The sequence below is a fragment of the Pinus tabuliformis genome, chromosome 6, assembly GCF_031772625.1.
Source record: "Pinus tabuliformis cultivar Carrire ecotype Pingquan chromosome 6, CPIR1, whole genome shotgun sequence".
In the NCBI taxonomy this organism is placed as follows: Eukaryota; Viridiplantae; Streptophyta; class Pinopsida; order Pinales; family Pinaceae; genus Pinus; species Pinus tabuliformis.
The window spans coordinates 1093730886-1093736885 of record NC_142292.1 but is presented as its reverse complement, the minus strand read 5'-3'; positions in this window follow the sequence as shown (position 1 = coordinate 1093736885).

Genomic DNA, 6000 nt, shown 5'->3' with positions numbered 1-6000 from the left:
TGATTTGGAGCGCGCTTGGGAAACTTTGATGGAAGCTAAGAAGAGCTTCGTTGAGGCCTCCACTTCAGGAAGCAAAGATAGACCGAAGTCGGAGATGGACCCATCCATGCTCACAACATTCTTGGAAACACGTATGAAGTTACTGCACGATAGTAAAGCTGTAAAAGGGTTACAGGAACTCATCAACAGATGCGCTGGGACCACGCCAGGAGAACCGCACGTAGTCAGGAAGATCGGAACACATAAGACAAGAACAGGAAGAGAAATGAGACTAACCGCGCAAATTGGAGAATATGAGATGGACCAAGTAATTATGGATTTAGGATCAGATACGAATGTTCTGCTGAAGCAGACATGGGAGAAAATGGGGAGACCTATGCTACAATGGTCTCCTATTCAGCTGCGAATAGCGAACCAATAGAAGATAATACCCATGGGGTGATTGCAGGGAATCACTGTGGATATTAAGGGAGCAAGCGCACTAGCAGACTTTGAAGTGATAGAGATTGTTGATGACAACAATCCCTACCCCGCGCTCTTAGGAATTGATTGGGCCACTGACATGAATGGGGTGGTTAATCTGAAAAAGAGGAAAATGATTTTTGAAAAGAAGTCACTATGCATAGTTATACCCCTGGACCTTGTTGAAGGATCGTGCTATACAGAGCCGATGTGCGACTATGAAAGTGATGATGATTTGGACTGCATTTATAAGATAACAACGTGAAACCAGGACTGGGTGAATCCCACCGCGGATGGGCGGATTGCATGGGAGCGCGAAATCTCCTGTACTTCGAATTCAGGCGAGGAGATGGAGCGATGGCAGAATCGGCTACATGAGTTGACTACACTAAATTGTACTATGATGACAAGGTTGCTGCGTTGCATATCGACAAAAGTAAGAGACCTGCCTACTTATGATGGCCTAAGTGAGGTAGATACCTTCTTGAATAAATTGGAAAGAGAGGTGTCGGAAAAGCAACGCTTCCAGGCATTGGATTAGGTACTGCGCACTACGCCCGTGAGGTGGTGGGGTACACACAAAGGGAGCTTTGACGACTGGCGCAAATGTAGAAGGATGATGCACACACGATTTGGGAAACCTAGGGTGCGATTAACATACAAATACAATGGACGAAATGATCCGAGCACAAGTCTGGCCAGGTGGATGCAGGCATATGGAAAACAACCTGCGCAGATGCACATGAACTTCGCACTGAAAGGTATGGTCAATAAGTATGTGTTGGGGGGACAAATGTGCAAATGGCTCTTAATGTTGGAAAGATAATACGTAGAAAGGACAATCGCACAGAAGGTTATCCACGCGAAAGCGTTTAGTAAGGTGTGCAACGCACTTACCAAGGTATGTAATGCGCAGCAAAGTGATTGGGACCTGCGCATACCCGCAATATTATGGGCTTATAGGACGACATGCCAGAAACTAACAGGATAGACACCTTTCCGGCTTGTTTATGGAGTAAAAGCCGTAATGCCTATGGAGTACATCGTACCTAGTCTGCGCATAGCGGCGCTCACAGGTATGACGGATCGCGGAGCCCTAGAGGAGAGGCTCGCGCAGTTGGAAGAGCTCGAAGAAGAAAGGTTTTTTGCTGGATTTCACTAGTAAGTACAGAAGCAATGTGAAAAGGCCTGGCACGATCAACATATTAAGTTGTGCACCTTTAAGGTGAATGATTTGGTGTTGCTATATTATAGTAAGTTTGAACAATTCCCAGGGAAGCTCATAATGCATTGGTTGGGACCGTATGTTATTAAGGAGATCATAGATGGTGGCGTGGTGTAATTGGTAAAATTAAATGGAGAACTCTTCCCAAGAAAAGTCAATGGCATTCGTTTGAAGCTATACATAGGTGGCCCGGCCATCTGACTAGCCACAAGAAGAACAGTCTTAGCACTCCAGGTAGCTGAAAGGAGGCATGGGACTATAAACTACTCTGCCCGGGAGTTGCACGATGACAGGATTGCGCGCAGTAGCGAAGTGTCATAGGGTCAGTGACAATGCGAGGGTAGCTGCGCTGTCGCGTGGGTTGGCTGGAAAGTGACCGTTACAGTCATTATTCATGATGTGATGCTTGGTTTGAGACCAAATGGAGCAAGCGACAAACATTTAAGGTGAACTTTATGGGTTAGAAAATCTCCCACCAAGGGAGAATTAATGGACCGAAAGTGGGGGGGAATGGTCGAATTCAAATTCAAAAGGCGCTATAAATTACAAGTGATTGTCCAACGAACAACACTTGCCATTTTAAGAACTGAGATGTTGCACTATCAACTGTGTATGGACCTTTCGAACTTTGAGGCTTTTAGAACAAGCTCAGTGTTTGAAACATTGTCGAAGGAAACGCGGGACCTTCTAATGAGAATGATGGAAACACCTGAGGAAGTTGTAGATACCAGAGCAATGATCGCTGAGGAGGCCGCACAGGCCATGACGGTAAGAGAAACCCCAGAAAGTGTTGGGATAGTCGTAGAAATCCCTAAATCACCGTGCACGCCGAGACCCAAGAAAGACAAGCAGCCTATGGTACCGGTGCGTGTGCCCCCAGGAACCTATTAAGGACCAGAATCACCATGGAATAAAAGGGGAAGGCGGTCAACTTGGAAACTGATGAGGTGGAAGAATTCGAAGAAATCCTAGTAGAGTAGGAGGAAGACATAGAGATGGAGGTGGAAACCTAGGGTGCAGACCCTCTGACCAGGCTGCCTGCATATGTTCCTCTGCGAAAGGGGAAAGCAAGGGTGCCCAAGGACCTAGATGAGAGCAAGAGCTCTCTGCAGACCCCGCTGCTCCCCGACGACATCATTTTTTACGAAGAGCACTTGGGGCGAGTGCCGACATTAAAATTTGAAGACTGGGATCTCACAGACCACGAGAAATTCCCACATTTGGCAACCGCACAGCTAATGTGCCAAAAGAAAAACACACTACCGGGAGTTATAGAGTTGGAGCCGCGAGAGTGATTGCGAGGTGTAGAGAAAGAAGGATTGTTAAACCTGCTCTGGGTGTCGCATTACCATCACACCCTAGTGACTATTTTTGTCATCAGGCAACTACTCTGCCTGGTGCATGATGGGTGTTTGTGGCTGGAGGAGCCCATCCCCATCACAGATCATCTGATTCATAGAATTACCCGGCTCCCTTGCAAAGGGGAGGATCCAGTGAACATATCCGAGGGTAAAAGTGATGATTTGGCCATCGCGGAGGCCATGAAGAAGAAGTTCAAGCTAGAAAAGAAAAAGAGAGGGTACACGATCTCCAATATCAATAACATTGCGGTCAAAGTTGCGACGCAAATATTTGTTGGGAAAGTTATGCAGAAGTGCTGTGCGAATGAGGTGGCCGTGTCGGTGGTTGCACTTGCCGCGCAGTGCGCAGAGGGGGTTTAGTTTAACTGGGCAGATTGCTTGTGCAGAGAGTTCCTGGAAAACTGTCACGAGGTGTAGGAGCAGGGGAATACTTTCCACTATTCATGGCTTCTGCTGTCCATAGTGTTGGTGGCTTGGGAATTGCCCAAGGACAGCTAGTTCCCAACGATTACGTAAGATCTTCTGGAGGCAACGAAGTACACTTCACAATGGGCAACCAGAGACGCGCAGAGGATTAGAGATAGCAAGATATTCTGGGTGTTCATGGAGATGAACATCAGAATGGGGATTAACCGCAAGCCGCGGTTATCGCCCACGGTCTATAACAGTCTGCAGAGCTTCGCGGAGTTCAAGGTAGACTTTCATCACGTGTACATCATGGCGAGGAAGGACCCCGCAAAGGCATGGAAGGAGCTACCTTATCTAGCAATGGACGATGTCATATTCGTCGTCCTTGAGTCGTGGCCGTTCGAGTGGCGCACTCCAGCCAGCTCCGCGGTGGAAGTAGAGAAGTCCGCTGCACAGGGGAAGAAGGAGGAGGCAAAACTGCGAATGGCGTAGCTGGCAGAAAAAAGAAGGAATGAAGCAGCAGCAGCCAAGCGCAGGAGGTGCGGGACGCTGCGAAGGCAACAAAAGAAGAGCATAAGGCAGCTGAGAAGGAGCGCGAGGGAGAAGAGTCGCTTTCGCCCGAACAAGAGACAGAAATAGAGGAAGGTGGTGCAGACCCACAAACATCGTCCACACAACTAAAGCAACAGTGCCCAAGAGAGTAGGTGGGGCTGCGAAAGAAGTCGAAGGCATCAAAGACTTCTTTCGACCTGATCACCCTCACTAAGGGGGATCTACATGACATTGGGGACACGGTGAGGGACGTCAATGCGGAGGCCCTCTAGCAGTTTGTGAAGGAACGAGATGGTGTTGGGGGCCCTCCGAGCGTAGATACAGGAGTTGCAAGTGCGCACTCCATAGGCTGGTACTATGTCAACTAGCCTTGCACTAGGCATGACAACGACTGAGGAAATGTTGTGCCCGCATGACCAAAACTATAGTGTTTCTAGAAGGAGCACTGCTTACAGAAAAATGAGGCCGATAGGCCTATGGTCAATGGATTAAATGGATCGGAATAAACATGGTTGCGCTCCCTCGAGAGACGCTCTATGTTTTGTAGGACGGAGTTACTGTAGAACTACGAGCTAGGGAGGGTCGCGTGCTCCAGGTCATGAGCGAGCAGCACATCAACATCAAACAGTTGAGCCTGCAACACGACAAGGTAGTGGTGCAGAACTGACAGATTGTGCAGGTGGTCGATGAAGCCTTCCAAATGGTCACGGATCTGGCCATCCAAGCAGAGGAACCAGCAGAGACGAGCATCCGGAAACTAGCAGCAGGGGTGTGCGAGGCGAAGGAAGAGATGGCCAAGGTTCTAGAACCAAAAGATATCTTAATGTTGCTTTCAAACCTTTGAAGTTGAGTGATAACCCTGATTCTTTACCTAAAAAATATCATGAATGGTTACCCAAGTTCAAAGGAACCACTGATTAAAGTGCTCAAACTCATGTATATGATTTCCTTTTGGCAACAACCCCTCGAGGGATTGATGACGAAGACCTTGTAGTGATGTTATTTTCCTTAACCTTCGAGGGAAATGTTAGGGAATGGTATCATAGTCTCCCTCCAGGAAGCATTGATGACTTTGACAAATTCGAAGAATTTTTTATGAAAAGATGGGCTTTTGATGTTGATGGAACTTTTAACCTTGAAATTTTTCACCATATGGAAAACAAAGGCAACGCAAGTATTAAGGAGTTTATCCAAATATTTGATAAGATAGTCAAAGATATCAGCTAGAGCTGAACCTTCAGATAGCCAAGCTACAATTGAAGGTGCAACCTTCAACGCCACCAAAGATTAAGGAACAATGCGCAGATTCAAGGAACGCATGTACAGATGCAGCACAGCACGTCATACATAGAGGGTTCAAAAGCAAGAATGCAGTAGGTTCAGCAAGCAACAGCGCAGTGCGCTACAGACATTCAGGCCGTTCGGGACCAGTTGGAGGGACTCCACGCCAAGATTTCCGTGTCGATAGAGTGACTCGAGGGCGAGTCATGATGTTTGTGTTGGGGGCCTGTTGGGCATGGAATCCACCTACATCATGTTTTGGGGCTCAAAGCCCAAGTTTTGGTCAAATATGTTGTAAGACTCCGCGAATTGTGGGCGCAGAGCGCGAAATGTATGTTGAGTCATAGGGTTGTCCGCCCTAGGTTTTGTAATGTAATGTAATGTCATGTCAGCCTACCCATGGTCCGTGGACCATGGGATTGTATAAATAAGAGCGAGGCTCTAAGTTGTAAAGAGGGTAATCGATGGATTGATTAATGTAATGGATGCAAGGATCTAGTAGCGGATAGAGAAGAAGTCTAAGTGTCTTGGGTCATAGTAGTAGGAAGAGGCTTTGCAGCTGAGTGCACAGAGGCCTAGTAGAGTCTGCAACTGAGTGCGCGGACCCCTGCAGCTGAGTGCGCAGGGTGGAGTCAAGTCTGTAACCCAAGAAGAAGAATAATAAAGAGAAGTTTGATTCCAAATACTATGTATCTGCTTTTGTATTACTTT